The sequence below is a fragment of the Sylvia atricapilla genome, chromosome 1 (assembly GCF_009819655.1).
Source record: "Sylvia atricapilla isolate bSylAtr1 chromosome 1, bSylAtr1.pri, whole genome shotgun sequence".
Lineage (NCBI taxonomy): Eukaryota > Metazoa > Chordata > Aves > Passeriformes > Sylviidae > Sylvia > Sylvia atricapilla.
In genome coordinates this window covers 136,518,099-136,536,064 of record NC_089140.1, presented here as the reverse complement: position 1 = coordinate 136,536,064, position 17,966 = coordinate 136,518,099, and positions in this window count along the sequence as shown.

Sequence of the window (17,966 nt, the reverse complement as noted above, 5' to 3'; positions counted from 1 at the left end):
AGGGGTTTGAGAAATGACCAAGAAGAAGATGAACAGAGAGGTACCAAAAAAATAATTACAAACTACCAGAGACATGACCACTGTGTGTTTAAGAGCATACCTCGGTTGTCAGGTCAGCACAGTTTATAGGCACCTGAAATGGAATTCTCAGAAGGGAATGTTAACCTAGACACAACACCCTGCTCAGAAGGCTATTGAGAATTTGGATCAGAGCAAGTTCTGTCAATTTAGAGTTCAGGCTAAGCTCAGCTGAGGTACATGAACAAGTAGTTATGACTTTGAGTGATTTAAATGAATCAGCCTTATCAGTGAGGCACTTCATGGGCTAGTTAATTGTATATTTTGATTGAAATTGCGTTTTATCTCAGTAACTACTCTTAAAGTTGTTAAAAAATTCTAAAATGGCTACTTTAATGCACAGTAATTCAGAAAGTTAATAAATATCACTATCTTTGGAAACTTGCAGACAATAGTAATGCATTATCTGTATGTCTTCATCCTCGAATCATCCTTCCCCATGCTTGGCTTTGATATGAAAAGAACTTGGGTTATGTGCACTGCATCTTCCTTAGGGCTTAAATATAAACATCATATTCAGACAAAAGGAAGGGAGAAATTAAGTTTAAATGGATATTTTCTTAACAGATGTGAGAGATGTGAATGCTTTATTTTTAATTTCTCTAAAAAGAGTTATCAGAGTTTTTTTCATCTCCAAAGATGTTGCATGTTCTCTGTTCTTTAAAGTTCTCATTATTTCATAGTTTATTTTTTGTTAAGAAAATGTTGCTTGCATATATACCCAAGAGTCATTCAGTGCAAAAATATAAAGTTGACCTAATTTATTCAACTGAATTATCACAACATCTGGCAGACTTGTTAAAGATACAAGTACAGATTGAGAGATTTACATTTGTAAATCAGCATGTGAAAGGGGTTGGAAGTTTAGTAGGGACAGTGGTAAATTCAGATACAACAGATTAGGCACTAGTGATTAGAAGTGATTAGGTCACTGTGCACTGGGGTTTTTGTTACCTCAGGCATTTTAAGGTCAGAGGAATCATACTGGTCTTGCTGAGCTGTTATATTAACTCTGTTGTAGAGCTTTTTTGGTAGTTTCAACACTAAGATGAAATGGGGATTACAGTAAGGCTTTTGGCTCTTTTTGGGGATGGGAACATAGTTTTTGATTTAGCTATTCATGATTAACACAGTGTTAAAAATCTGAAGCTTATATTAAGTCAGAATTCTCTAATTCCTAGTATTTGGATTTTGCTTTGCTTTTGTCTACTAAATGGAATAAGTCAATTATTTAATAGTATGTTATAGGGTTGTGATGAATTTTCTTCTGTCTTAATTACAACAAAATATATAGTGATTTCCTTACATTTCTTATTAAGAAGTGCACTAATCAGATCACAAAATACTCTAGAGACAGTGTTTAGATACTTATTAAACATTTTCTTATCCATTTTGTAGCATTGCTTTTATCTCTCCTGATCCCCCTCTCCAGTGCTTTACAGTGTCACAAGTAGAAAAGGTCTTAGCATTGTGGTAAAGGACTGGAGTGTATTTTATATTTCATACTGTGTGAATGTAGTTTAACTGTGATATTCTATCTACTCTAAATTTCAGTTACACAGCAAATTGAATTACAGAAACCTTGCTTCAGTGACTCTGGTTATTCAATATGTTTTTGAATGCCTAACTTCATCCACTTTTCAAGTAATTGTCAATGCCATGAAGGTAGATATTACCCTTCTTCATCACTGTATATTGTCCTATTTTTTTGACTTTTTAAAATCTCACCTTCATATAGAAAGAGGTAGTTTTACAGTCAAGTATAGAATGATTCCTCTTCCCACAAAAAAGTTGAGCTTAAAACTTTTGCTCCAGTATCATGGCAACTTATAATTTCTTTCTCAGTTATGTGTAGAATGGGAGCTGAAAAGTCAGCAGAAATAAAAGCAAAGGATTTTGGAAAGTGTCCTTTGATTTCTGATCCTCTGAAATTTCTTTCTAAGCATTATTTTCATGTGTTTTGGCCAACTAACAGAGAAATAGTAACAAGACTTTTCTCAGCTGGATTCAAAGGCAAGTCTGAATTCAAAGAATTTCAATAAATGAAATAAAATACTGTAGCATAACTCAGATGATCTATCCAAAAATGCTTCTGATAAAAATAAGCCTTTTCCAAGGCTTTAATGTCTTGCAATCAAGCTTTAGTCTGGGAAAATCCTCAGATGGGAAGAAATTAAAAGAATATTTAATGCTCCCTTTTAAGATATGCTAAATTTTCGTATTTCCTGGCTGGATTTGCCCAGCTAGACAACTTTGTTTTTCCTTTCTTCCCTTCCCCATATTTAGAAAGTTCATCAGGTGTACTGCAGCTTGTGCACATTTTGTCTTATTCTCTATTTTTATCTCTGAATCTAGAAAAAACCTGCAACATTTCTTTATACACAGACAGAAAATAAAAACAGATATGGTTTAGCTTGAATAATTTGGCTTCCTCTAAAATATAGAGCAGATTTGATCATGCCTTGTAACTCTTCTATGTGTTTGATTTTCACTTAATGTGTGTAATGTCATCATATTTTGACCATGAAATACGTTAAAATGTACTGTTATGTTCAAATTCTGATCTGTTTTTATTAAAACTTTCCTCATCCAGAAAAAATTTTTACACAAAATCTAGGTTTGATTTATTTATATGTGGAGTCATCTGAATTATTTATTATGAATGAAAATAGTTTCCTTTTCTTTATCTAGCATGCATGTTTGGTTGGAAATTCAATCTGTTAATGACCATGGTGACAGCTTCGATAGGAGATCACTCTTCAGTGTAAACCAGTGATTTGGAAAAAATCATCAGATTCTGGTAGGCCATTTACTCCCTCACTCACCAGTGAAGAATTGTTGGATGCTTTATATTGTCAAGCAGTTTAACCAATCCAATTTTAAATTGGCTGAGTGATTGGGTACCCCATATTCTCTTTGCTAGACACATAGTTAAACACTATTTCCAGGCATGGCTTTATTTCTTTCTTGGTATTTCTGTCATCGTTCCTTGTTATATCTCTCTGAAACAATCATTAGACTCATATGCTCTGTTTCAACCTAGTTTATATTTGCCTGGTTTTTTTGCATGAAGTACTCATCCTTCTGCCTTGCATTCTTCAGGTAAACAGAATAAAACAATGCAAAGCTGTCATTTTAGCTCATCAAAAGTGGAGAGAAATCTGACTTTCATAGTTTCAGCATAACAAAAGGTATCAACTGTTCTGTCTATAGGGTTGTGGTGAGTTTTCATGTCAATTTTTGGTAATTGGGTGGATACAGGGGTGGCTTTAGGGAGAAGCTGCTGGAAGCTTCCCCTGTGATTGACAGAGATAATACCAGCTGACTCAGAGATGGAATCAGTGCAGCCCAAGGATGAGCCCATCAGAGAGGATGGTTGGACCTCTGGCATGATTTTATTTAGGAAGTGGAAAAGAACCTGTGCAACAGCAAACACAGCTGAAGAGAGGAGTTAGACAGTGTAACAGAAGCAATCCTGCAGATTCCAAGGTCAGTGAGAAAGGAGGTGTAGAAGGTGCTATAGGCACCAGAGAAGAGATTCCTCTGCAGCCTGTGGTGAAGACCATGGTGAGCCAGCTGTGCCTTTGCAGCCCATGGAGGTTCATGGGTGTTCAAAGATCCAGCTGCAGCCCCTGGAAAAGCCCCCAGTGGAACACATGGATGCACCAAAAGAGGCCTGTGAAAATATGGGAAGCCTGTGCTGGAAAAGCGTGCTGACAGGACCCTACACTGCAGCACTCTTGCTGCACAGAGCTGCACATCTGCACTCTGTGAAGAACTGCAGCATACATGAAGGATTCACACAGGAGAAATTAATGGAGGACTCTCTCTTATGGGACAAACCCTACAATGGAACAGGGAAAGAGTGTGAGGAGCCTTCCTCCTCAGAAGGGTGGACCAGCAGAAGCAAAATGAGACCATAACCCACATTTCCTGTTGCCATGTGCCACTGCAGGGGAGGAGATATAGAAAACTGAGTGTGAAGTGGATCCGAGAAAGAAGGGCAGGGGAAAAATTTTATGTTATTTATTTTATTTCTTATTGCCTTAGTTTGATTTGATTGCCACTAGATTAAATTCATTTCTTTGAGTCTGTTTTGCCCATGATGGTAATTTGTGAGGGAGATGCCCCTGTACTGTCTTGATCCCTTGAGCCTTTCATTGTATTTTTCTTCCCCTGTCCAGCTGAGGAGAAGTGATAGAGCACTTGTGGATGGATATCTGGTGTCCAGACAAGATCAAGCCCACCACAAGCCCACCATTTAAAAATAAGATGCTTCAGATCTTCATAAGAGTTAACAACTGACTTCTACACTCAGATCACCTTCATGGCATTCACATTTCTTGCTAACTGAACTACCACAACTAAATTCCAATACTACATCAATGTATAGTATTTATTCTGAAAGTTATCATTATCCTGCTGGGAGGAGGGACTTGGATTCAATGATCGTTATGAGTATTTGAGATGTCCTCTGACCACAGGAAACCTTTATATAACTATACTATTATAAGCATCCTTATTTGTTTTTACAAAGAAACTACTTTTAATATAATTTAATTTAATTTAGTAAAAAAAAAAAAAAAACCAAAAAAAAACCACCAAAAAACCAAAGCAAAACTATAAATATGAATGAAAATTGCAAAAGAGACATCACAAGTAGTTTACATGTCTAATATGTAGCTACAAAATAATCAACAAGTTATGTTGGTAAGAAAGCCCTGAACTCTTGAGAGAACAATTGGCATAAGATAAGCAAATATGGTACCTAATTTTACTATAATAGTAAAACTGGAAACCAAATTTGAGGTATCAGGAACTCATGACCTGCAAATCATTCTGTATGTTCTGGCTCTAATAAAACAAAATATTGGAAGAGGAAAGAAGGCTTGAATGTTAAAAACAGCAGGAACATACTGCTTAAATTTAAAGAAAATATGTATTTTTTAAATCCAGTTCTTTTTGTCCCCCACATTTAAAAAATTCTGCTTATACCTAATGTGTTTAAATTTTAATAATATTTGTGATAATACTGGAAGATATGGGAGAAATGAAACCCTATGAATACTAAAAATGATTGTTTATTTGAAACAGGCACTAAGGACCAGAAATAACAACCAAGAATTTTATGGTTAATGATGGCCATATTGCACAACTATTGTGCTTCACAGAATAATGATCTGGAATGAGGGAGTAGACAGCCTGTAATTGAAAATCACAGATTATCTCAGAAGAAAAAAAAAAAAAAAAAAGAGCCAAAGGAAAAACATCAAGAATATTAAAAATTGGATAGAAAAAAAAGTAATGCATCCCTTTGTGTGTGTATGTAAAATGGCATACAGAAACCCTCATAATTTCTCTCTGGTAAACTAAATAACTTCACAGGTTTTCATTTTCCATAATATAAAATTGAATATTGAAATTTCAGTCTCAAATTAGAGAGATGAAAAAACTGTACTTCTATACTTTTATACTTCTATACTTTTATATACATTAAATATGTGATCTTCTGATCCTGAACTTGCTGCCAGTTCCACTTGCTCTCACCAACTCTGTTTGCCAATTAATCAGTAAGTGTTCTAATGAACTCAAGTCTCTCAGGAACAGGAAGCTTTTCCAGAACTTCAAGACTTGAAAAGAGATCGAAAATAGAGTACCAGAGAGAGGACAATGGAGGGATCCAAAGTTTGTAGATATAGCGGGGCACTTTCATGCCTGGTAAATTCTTTTGAAACCGTATCACAAGGTATGCTTTGACTCTGGGAAAATACAGTAATGAGAGACTAAAGTAGTGGAAATAAGTGTCACATGGTGAGCTGGCAATACCAAACAAAATAAAATCATTAAACTGTTCAGCTAAAACAGGTCCAAGAGATTTCATAGCAGTAGGAGAGACATGATCCTGAAGCTGCACAATGGTACTGTTTTGAACAATGGGGTAAAACTGAAAATTAGATTACTTTGACAGACGTTTGTCTTTCTCTCAATGCCATGTGCTTTCACTTCCTGTAAAAATGAGACAATATGTCATTAAGAACAGAAGATTTCTTATCATCATGAGGGAAAGATCATTCCTAGAGTACTTTCCTTCCTCTGACATATTGAAAAGGTGACATACTACATGTTCCATGGTACTCATTGGTTAATTGAGATACTTTACCAAAGTGTTTTTCCCTGAAACACTATAAGCATAACACTCAATTATGACATAATGAGTCTCAGTTTGAAAATATTGGAAGAAGAAATCTGAATTAACCATGGACAAGAACTGTCCTTCACCATGGTTCATTAGGGTATAACTATGATTTACAATGTTTGGCAGTAGGATTTATATGCCAAGCTGCCATTAAAATCTTATGAGATTAAGTCTCAGGAGTAAGCACATCAGTCTTACTAATGTCATCATTTCAATAAGCATCAAACGAAAGCAAGATTTTGAAGCTCAAGCCAAAGTTTTTTGTAAGGTATCTAAAACTGAAATTAAAAAAAAAAAAAAGAAAAAAAAAGACACAGACTAACATTTCCTGAAAGTTATTTTTATAGTTGGAAAAAGTCTGATTATCTTGACATATATAACTTTTCACCCCTAACCAGGTTTTATGGACTACAGTTAAACTACAAACTAATCTAGAAAGTACTTATGACTTTATATTCCTGGATAATTCAATGTTAAAAGGCATTCTTTAAACGTTTATTTGAGGATTTTTCTACATTTCTGGAATGGTTATCCTTTGGTTCTTGCTGCAGTCCTTGGAAGACAGTCAAAACTACTCAGTCAGAAGAAAAACAGATATTAAAAAGTGGGAGAAGAATTATCAACACCACATTCATTACTGTGTTTTGTATACGCAGGAGGTACAGGTGAGGGAAAGAAAAAACAAGATAGAAAAAGAATAAGAACCAGAATGAAAACAACCCCCCTTCATTGGCAGTATGGGTGGAGTCCACAAATAAAATACTTGTCTACCTTCCTTGTGACCAAAAAAAAAAAAGAAAAAAGAAAACATTTAGTGCTGCTACAGACAAAGCCAATTGACAAAACTGAGACAATTTTGAAACAGTAAAGTTCAAAGTCCAGTCACTTCAGTGTGACTCAGGGAGTAAAGCAGCAGCACAGAAACAAAAGCTAATTGTGGCATGGCTCCTTCACTTAGCCTGAAGGATTTTTTTTTTGCCTGGATTAATTTTTCACTTGTTTAAAGAACTCCCCATAGTTTTTAAAAGTCTAGGCGTAACTCTGAAAAATGCTTCATTATATACATTTTTAATATAAATATTCACCCAGATAGTGAATTATAGCTTATAACGAGTTTCAAGTATTTGTTCATATTTGGTTGTATTTGGTTCACATGAAATAATAAAAAGGCAGGCAGAGAGAAGGAAAGATCTTTGAAAAGGTCATGAGACATGAAGCAAAAGCAATGCTAAGCTCTGTCCTGAAAAATATTAAATTATTAAAAGATCAAGTAATCTGTAAAGCTTCCAAGAAAATTCCAGGTTTTGGTAAATGTGTGACTAATACTGAACATTGAAAATGAAGCTGTAGCATGCAAAGGAGATATAAAATCTCAAAACCTGTGTCAAAATATAGTTCAAACACCAACTGTACTGAGTTAATAAATGAAAAATATAATCTCATAGATATACTTAACATAAATTCAGTGTAAATACTCTTTCTTCACTTAAACAGCGGAATATCATCATTAGCCGTTAACACAATAAACAATCTTATAGTGCCTTATAAATTCAATCCCAAATTCAGAATGCCCTCTATGTCATAATCAATAATCAGCATCAGGCTATTTAACCATAACCTGGCTGGCACAGTAAAATTTCAGGAGGCAGAACAGGTTTGAGCCACACACCAATTTTATGGATCTTCAAAAAGCTCATTAAATCATCTTTAACAAGATTGAGACACTCTTCTTCAAAAGTGTAAGCAACCTTTTTCCTGATGATATTTATAATTAATTTCTGTGCTGTCTGCCAGTTGTATACCATAATGACAACGATAGCAAGAACTGTACACTATAAGCTACATTTTCAAATCAAAAGGGTTCCTACTAACACTATTTCCAAGGTTTTTTTATCAAAAACGCATTATTTATCCTGACACACGTTTGTGTATAGCACATTTAACCAAAAATCATTAATATTTTTTCAAATTTTGTTTAAATAATATTAATTAAAATTATTTTCTTAAGTGTTATTTTGTTGTAATTATGCCAAACCATTTTAATTCTCATTTACTGCTTTCCAAAGGAATTTAAATTTGGTAGAGCTTCTATTTGGCCATCAAAACAAGAGACTTGTTCATGCACCCCAAAATTTTCAGTTAATACTTCTCTGCTGTAAAAGTACAAGGTAGAATCCTTTTCTCTTTCAGGTCTGGTGCATAATTTTCACTGTGACTGAGAATCTGCAGACATTTAGCACAGAATTAAATGAGGCATAAAAACACATCCGAAAGAACTCTTGATTTATTTCTACACAGGAAATAATCTGGCCTTTAAGGCACCTCCAAAGATCCACGTATGTTTCAATGAGAAATGAGAGGACGGGCATCTTTGGCAAAGTGTAAAGATGTCACATGTTATTTAAAAAATATAATGAGCAAAGACACATTGTCACCCAGGAGGTGCTCAGATGTGATATAGGATTCATAGGCTTTAGCCATGCAACTTTATTGTCACATTGCATTATTTAGAATTACATGTTCTTCTTTGGGTTGCTTTCCTGGTTTGTGGGGCTTGTGGTTTTTATGTTGAAGAGTCAGAAAATAAACTAATCATGTTTGAGGAAAAAAAAAACTTTGAAAAAACACCTCTATGAAATAAAGAATTGCATAAAAATATTTTCATGTGTATGATACTTCTGCTCTTCCATACATTAATGTATGTCCTATGTTTCAGCATTGTAAGATGTGGGGTTTTTTTGTTTTTTTTATATCTTAAACTTCTCATAAAGGCCAGATATAACACACAGTTCTAACATGGCACTGTCTCTGGGCAGAAGAAATTATCAGTAGGTCTGAGCTTCAGTTCTTCGTTTCTCACTGCCTCTTGGAAATACTACTCTGGATTTTTAAATTTAAAATCACCTATATTTCAGGACCGCCTACACTACAGTGAAGAAACCCCAACAAAACAAACCCAACTTTTACTAGGTGATCAGCAAAATGTAAAACATATTCCTCTAGGCTGTTGTTTTTTGGAAACATGCAGAACAATTTAAAAAAATGATTTGAAGAAAAGCATTGTAGATTCACTGCTTTCTGAAAGCTGGCTTCTTACGCAGCTTTAACCTAGCACCCATTAGCCTGGTGCTCGTAGAGAGCCTGCTGTCTTTTGCTGTTCATTAATAAACGTCTTTCTGTTTCTGTTGCTTTATTTAACTCTGAATATCTGTCTTCAAACAGTGCTATATTTTGTATCTTGTCTCTCCTGAAAAAAACAAAGGTCAAAAACAAAGACTGAAGTTTTATTTTATTTTTAGGCTTTCTCAGGCATAAATAATAAAATCAGAATATTCAGAATTTTTTTGTCTGTAATTTTCTTGTACTCTATATCTATATAATTCTATAAATCATTCCCAACATAGTTATTCACACATAACCAACACACTGTAATAAATTAGATTTTCTAAAGTAGATCAGGTGAATTTTTACATCCTTATTCTCAGAAACATGTTCTTAGTTTCTGACACAACAAATATACATAAATAGATTTTTTTGGAAACAGGACTAATAGGGTCAGAAGAGGGAGTAGACCAGGTTTCCTCAGGCAGCCCCAGCCAAGGCATAAGGCACCTGCCTGGGGACAAGGCAGGTTGAGGCCAGTGCTGGGATCTTGATCAGGTCCAGTGAGAGAGGAACTGGGGTCAGACACAAACCACTGGGCAGCTGAGGGGATGGGCTGAGACCAGGCCAGGATGGCAGTGGGTGAGGATCATGATCAGACAGACCCATGGCTGGGTGGGATCAGACTGCAACATGGCAAGAGCTGTATTTCAGTTTCAGGCACCTGGAATCAAGGCCAGGACCCTGGCAGGACATAAACTGTGGAAGGCAAGGCCCTCCACCTACTGCACCCAGGCTTAGGGCAAAGTGTCTTCCATTTTCTAAAGCTTTGCTGAACAAGTACTGAATGTTTCTTCTAATGCTTGAGGCATGGCCCACACCTGGTCATGCTGTGACCTGGATTAGAGTGACCTGACAGACAAAGCTGAAGAAAACAGATGCCAAAATCAGGACACATAATTATCTTCTTATCAAGTTAGCTGTAGCAGCATGGGGGGATTCTGCATGAACCCTTTGAATGACTGCATTTGCCATCTGCTATTCTCTTGCAAGACATTGTGCTTCTGCTTAGCTCTCCTCAGAGCACGCAAGCAGCATCCAGCTACCTTCAACCACACACAGGAAAAGTGTGGGCTACTCCTCTATAAAATAGAGCTCTTTGGAAATATGGCATGAGATAGCCATGAGCAGTTATTATTAAAATTGGTAAAAAAGATCTATTCTGACTATAGTTTTCAGTGAACAGAAATCACTGCTCTTTTGTGAGCAAGACTTCCTTGTTTGTACATTTAAACTGGTGAGGGAAATGACATTCATCAATTATCATAATTCTCACCCTTCTACCCTTCTTTGGAATATTATTTGTTGTACTTTTCAAATAGATGTTAGTCTGCTTAAAGTCTCTGATCTGTCAGCCTTTATAAATGAAGAAACCTAAAGTTGGAAGACTGTGCTGATCTGAAGACTGAAAAAAGAAAAAGAAGACTTTCTGCTCCCTTGACAAGACATACACTTGGATAAGATTGGTTTATTGAAGCACAGATCAACATTCTGACTTTTCAGAATGTATTAAAAAGGAATCAAACCTCAGGGCAATTATAAACATGCAACAGTACTTCCCTGCTGCCTTTCAAACTATAATTTTTCCCTGTCAAGAAAAAAAGAAAAACAGAAATAACCTACATAGAAAATATTTTGGTACTTTTAAAGATGTTTTGTATTATGGAGAATAATTTTTAAAACAAAAAACATTCAATAGCTTGCTAACATTCTTCTTATACACTACCCAAGCTTCCTGTAATGTATATCATAATGTATGATTTCAATATAAAGTTTATGTTTGAAAACTAATAAAGCATGTTTTTATGTAGCTTTTTTTCCCCTAGGGCTGATTTCTTAATCTGTTTTTTCTCCTCCCAGAAACATTGCTTGCATATTCAGATGTTAAAAATAACTTCATAGCAACTGACTTATCTTCACATCCTGTGCAGGACCACTCCGGAAACCATTACTGTCAGCATTCCAGCAGTCTTGTCAACAACTAACAGCTCTCAGTTGCTGATGAAGCCATCAAGAGCACTTCAGTCATTAGAATATGCATGTAATGTTAACATCACAGATTTTTATAAATTGAAATAGAAATCTACAAGCCAAATAATATGTTTGAGCTATGGCTACATTTAATGTAGAAGAGAAACTAGCAAGCTCTAAAATACTAGTTTGAAAAAATATGTTTTCCAGAGCAGAATGATACCATAAGTCATTATTTAATTTTGAAATACAAGAAATAAACTTTTGGAGTAGATTAAACAAAATTTTCTTGACAGTTTTCAGGTCAAACAGCAAAAATATATGAGCTTCCAAATGTTTTGTAATAGGGCTATTCTGTGAACATAAGTATATTGGCACTACTTTACTGTGAATAATAATGACAGCAATAACAAGAAAAGTAAACATATCTTGGGATATAATTTTCAATAAATTCTTTTCCTTTTTAATGGAAGATGGCACTTGAGATATGGCTTTAGTAGGTTTTGTCTAAAGTTCAGGATCCCCACTTTATGAAATTTAAATATACAATACTCTTTTTAAAACGAATTGCCTTCATGCCTCTATTCTGTAGCAACATTCTTCACTTGATCTAATTTACTGCTAGATTTTAATAGAAGAGTCTAGATGTCAATGAGGAATTTAATAGCATTAAATGTTTATTAAATAAATGGAGCAAATATATGCTTAATTAGAACGATCAAATTAACAATGTTTTTGTCAACTGTTAATGATATATCACTTTGATATAATTTTGGAGGGGAGTTGCATACATGTTATTAAGCCAAAAAGTTATTTTCTATCATATAGGCTGTAAATCACCTGGAGTTGAGTTCTTGTTTCTCTTGTTTTCCTGAGGTCCGCACTGGGAATACTAGCAAAAATAAGATCTGTGTGTATTGTGTATTTGTTACAAACTAAATTTGCCTTCAAAACCAGATGTGCAGTTTTATAGGAAATGTGGATTCATGAAAAGGAAGGAGGGTCTTTAAAATTCTGGTAGTTTGACCAGGTCAAAATTCACTAATTACTTTTTACTTTTTTAGAAGGTAATTGCAAACTCATTCTGTCCCTCTCATTGCAAAAAATTTGCACTCCTTCCTCATTTTTTCACATTAAAAAAAAAAGGCAACACTTTATTTTTTTCTTGCAAATTATATTTTAAGATGATGTAGAAGATGTAGAAGTGCATAACTTTTTTTGTTTTTTTTTTTCTACCTCCACCTTTCCTAGGGTAGAATTCCCTAGAAAATATGGAAAACTAATCTCTGAGTCTGCTGAATAACTGAGCACCTAGTCAGCAAAAAAAGTGAGGTTTGTGACTTTGGTTATGCAGACTATGCAGGTTTCAATGGGAGATGAAATGTGATTCAAAATAATCTTTCCACCTTGTACCTTTTCACTTTAAATTGTGACTGCTGTAAATTTCTACTCACATAATAGAATGGGAAATTTAATTTTCTTATTTATTGTTGATACTGAAGGTAGCATTTAACAGGTTTTCCTGAGTGACCACTTCAGTGACTACAGGACAGGCTCTATTATTGAAAATATATATTTACAATTAAACCCGTGTTTCTGAATATTTTTGCATCACCTTGGTTTCTTACAGTTATTATTCAAATCTGGCATAGATTCAAGTAATTTTAAATATACCTGCAGGTGATACAGGAAAATGAAAGTAATATCTGATCTAATGGTGCCTGTGGTTAATTTGTCATGGGTAGACTGGCAGAGTTGCACAGCTATTATATAATCTGGAAAAAACCAAGTGCTTAGGATGTGGCCTGTCCACAAAAGTACTGAATTACCAAAATGAGATAGGAAAATGATTCTGCATTGAGCTATGTGTCTGTATCTTTTCCAGTGGGGGATAACAACCAAAGTATAAGTATAATGATGCTTTAGGATTGAGCACAGTATCAGCCTGATTTAAAATGAATGCATGTTTGAGATATATGTGTATTTGAATAATTCTGTCGGGTAAATCTGAACTAATATACCTTGTTCCACAGTCAGGGGAGGACTCTGTGCAAGAAGACAAATCTAGTAATTAATTGACTGTCCTCTACCAGTTGTGGCTGTTGGGTCAGTTTTGAGAACAAGATACAAGGAGTCTATAAATAGACTCAGTTGATTCAGTATTTTGCTTTGCAGTTATACTGAGTTTTCAACATGTTACTGGGTCTATTCCGAATATAATTTGGAGTACTTTCTTACACATAAATAATGTATGGCATTACAGTCCTTTTACTATGAAAATCCAGTTTATGATGTCTATTTGGAGTCCATAACAAAAATGGAAAATCTTGTATGCATTACTTTGGCCAAATTTCATAAGGAATATTCGAAGTGTCAATTTATTTCTAGATAAAAGGAGTGACAGCTTAGCTGTGGAGATAAGGTATTATTGGTCTACTTAAGGGGCAGAGAGTTTAGTCAAAATTAAAAAACGGGTAATAGTAAGAAAAATACTTGTGATTTCCAGTTGCAACATCAGTTTGAATGAACTTAGGAAAAACCTTTTCAATAACAGAATAAAACTAAAAAAAAACAAGAAAATAAAAACCCTAAAAAACAAGCCCAAACCAATGAAAAAATTCTATTTAGTTTAACCCCCTTTTTCCTTGTGTTACTTCCCTTTATCCAGCATCCTTCTGAATCCCCATGTCAACATTTTAAAAGACAACAACAACAAAAAAGATGAGTGTTTAAAATCAGGTTAAAATATCCCAGGACAAGACAAATTCAGAGAGTTCATGGAACCCAGTATGGGCAGGATAGTACAAAGTCTGTGGCATTTTCTTAGGAGTGGGACAAAAAAATCACATTTCGTGGCTATGTTGGGAAAGATCTGTGAATTCTATTCTTCTCAATCTAATAAACCAAACTAACAATAAAGTGAGATTTCAGATGAGATTCAAAGAGGGATCAGGGAAGTATATTTGTCTTTGAGTAGGAATGTGGCATACCAGCAGTGATTTTAATATTCAGTTAAAACGTAAATATAAATTTAGCTTTGATGGAGGCTACATGTGACTCTTTTATACAATTTTAGTCAGGACTGGCCAAATGTACATTCTTCCTCAAGCTCATTCCTTTCATTTGGGCACATTATCTTGATAATTTGAGTTTCAAGATCTACATCTTTCACAAAAATGTAAAAGTGCTTCTGGAAACTATAATAGATTATTATGAGTTTGAACTGGTATCATATATGTCAGGTAAACGCCTGTGTGCATGTATCCGTATGCATGTTCTTGTTCTTTACATAGCAATTGGCACTGCTACCACTGTTTGCCTGTTGCAAACCTAAGATGGCTGCAGTCTTGAGCTGAATTTTGACATCACGACTGTTCTTAATGGGTTTTCCATGTGCCCAGTAGAATATATTCTGTCTCACTAACAGCTACATTTATGTTTTCACGTCTGAAATCTATTTTTTAACATCTTATTTTTTTGGCTTATGCAAATCAACTATTGTCCAGAAGTTATGCACCTGAAATAATGAGGCAATGAAGTCTGAAAAGAGAGCTTCTTCAGAAAAGGGAGAAGGTTTTCAAATTTGTACACTAACCATCTACATGCATGCTCTCTTGGCAGTTATCTTGCACTGAAATGACAAAAAAAAATCTGTTACCGGCAGCATGCCTCTGGAAAGACGGACAAAAATGTAAATAGACAAAAGATGAACTATGAGTATACTCATAGTATACTAGTAGGTTTACTAAAGGTAGGAAAATCTTGCCAGACCTTCACTGTCCACCCTGAGGGTATTGCTTTTATAGGACAGTATTCTATGTCTAATCAAGCTTCTGAATACACTGTATTTATTATTGCCAAATAAAAAATCACCACCACTGTTACACACAGTATTTCTGGCTCTGTTAAGACATGTTTGTTTCTGAGTCATGGTTATATGCTGTGGTGTAAAGCTGTCATTTAAGAGATTTTACCCAAATGTGATATAAATAGCCATGGAGTTCCTAGAGATTAATAACTCCTTCTCATATATATTACAGTGCAGATTATAAAATAATTATTTTTATAAAATTTTAAAAAAATTAGAAACTTTTTCTGTCTGTGATTTTCTTATCCACCTTGAGGAGTTAAAAAACTAAGCAAATGAAAAAAGTCAACTAATGACAATCTCTGTCATAAAACAGCTTATTGTCCAAACAGCTTATTATCCTTAACCAAGGATAGTTATACAATTTGCAAGAACAACATATCAGTGTGAGCAGAGAAAGATCATGTGGTAAATGGCATACTCACAGTTCAGCCTTAGAAGAACAGAGAAGTTTCCCCAGGATGTGATTTGAAAAGGCACTGAAAGCTGATAGAAAAAGAATTAATGAAAAAGCATTTTGTGGCGAAGAACCAAAATTGTTTTATTAAATTCATATTAACATTTGTTCCAGTGAGTTTAGAAGTCTCTGTTTAATAAGTTGCTGTGCTCCATTTTAATTTTTTTTTTCATTATGTTAAGCATGGTGCAAAATATATAGTCATATATTTAATGAAATTTTATTAAGCTTCTTTTTTCATTAGATGTGTGTGTGATCTGTTAGGGATGGGAGAGGGGAAAATTTTCATGTCAAGATCTAAAGATCCTGTCATCATCATTTAGGATTGTAGAGAAGTGTAAGTTATTAAGTTTATGTAAAATTTCATTTTTTGCAATATGCCTTTGATCAAAATTAGGTAAAAAACATTGCAAAACATTTCTGTGGGCAAGAAATTTCCTAATAGCTGCTTAGCAAAACTGACCTTATTGTCAATGTTTTTGCTTCTAGAAGCATTTGGAGATCTAAAGAAAATGCTGATTTTATTTAGCTTTTAGAAAGTTCCAACATGGATGGCCAAGTCTGTGAATTTAAAGGAAGCCACAGGGTTTGATCTGAAGTGAGTGGCTAAGTAAATTTAGCAGTGATATATCCAGATGGGTTTTCCTCAGAGATTGAGAGATGAGCTAAGCTCCAAAAAGAACATGAATTCTCAGGGCTTTCATATGCCAAACATGAAAGGAAACATCTTAGGTTGCAAATATCCAGGCTTACAAGTCACCAGTGGTGTAGAAGTTTAAGGAAGTTGTTGCAACATCTTGAAATACAAAAAAATAACACATTTTGCTAAATGGCAGAGGAATGTACCTTTAAATATGAAAAACTGCTTTTGATGAGATAATAGAACATTCTGACTACAGACAGTCCTTTTCTTTGCTATAGATCCAAAGTTGCTAAAAGCCTTGATGATAAAGCAGATCTGTTAAACTCTTTTGAATATAGTTTTTATTACAGAGCTAACTAAGGGATCACCATTTTAAGACACTTCAGAATTTGAAAAAGGACTCTGGCTTTGCCTTTAGGCCAGATCCAAAATGTGATGTAAAGAAACTAATTGATATGGCATGTTAGGTTTCAAAGTAACATGTTATTTTCTTATCAAAATGTTTGAGATTTAGATCCAATGTGTTCCCTTAGAAGTTGAACTAGAAAGAAGAGAAAGGTTTTTTTACTTGCCTCAGAAGTAAAATGCCCACTGATGTTTTCCTTATTCAGTCAGAGGGTTTTCTAAGAACTAGAAAGTCTGCAGAAAAACCGATACATATTTCTTGATATGCTGTAGCATACTGACCTGAACTCAGTTCTAGACATGTCTAATCGTTTTTTTCTTATTTCTGAGATGTCGCTAATACACAAAGCATATTCAAAGCAAATCTGAATAGTCAGACTTCTTTCAATTTGTCTCCAAATACTTATTTTGTGCAATTATTGTCTGATAAAGCAGTTGAGACAACACTGGAACGATCACCACCAAGACCTCCCCTCTGCCATTCAGTGTCACACTCCTTGCTAAGGCACCTGCTCACAGAAGGTGGGTAAGGACAGCCTGAGGACTCACTGCAGCGGCACTTGCACAAACCCAGAAGTGTCTTAGTGGTTCTGAGCAGTTTGCACATGACCTTGTGCACAGCCCTTGGCCAGTGCTTGGTGGCTTGTCAAGGCTTAGGACAGTAGAAAGCCTTGATACATCAGGGTGCATTAGATAGCAGGGGTTATAGCAGGTGAGAATCTCTGAGAAGGAATGGGATACACAGAGAACGGTAGTAGATAACCCAAGTTTTAATTCAGGGTTGGTTTGGAAATTGTGTGTGGGTTTTGTGGTTTTTGTTGTGTTGTTGGTTTGGGGGGGTTTGGCTGGGTTGGGTTTTGTTGTGGGTTTTTTTTTTTTTTTCATTCTCCCTCACTTTCAATGACTATGTGGAAGTTTTCTAAAATTTCAAACTTCACAGAATCTTCTAGCAGAATTCCATTTTAAATACTGAGGAAAATTATTTCCTTTTTCTGTCATGTGAACATTCACTACATTAAACACACATAATCTCTATGTAACAACAATTTGCTTTAAAAAACCCCAAACGTATAATGGAGAAAATATAATTACCTTTTTCCCCTATAGGTCAAATATGCAAAATGACACAGAAAAAGAAATCCAGACAAAAATTAGCAGTTCCCAGTTGAATCTGAATTTATTTACA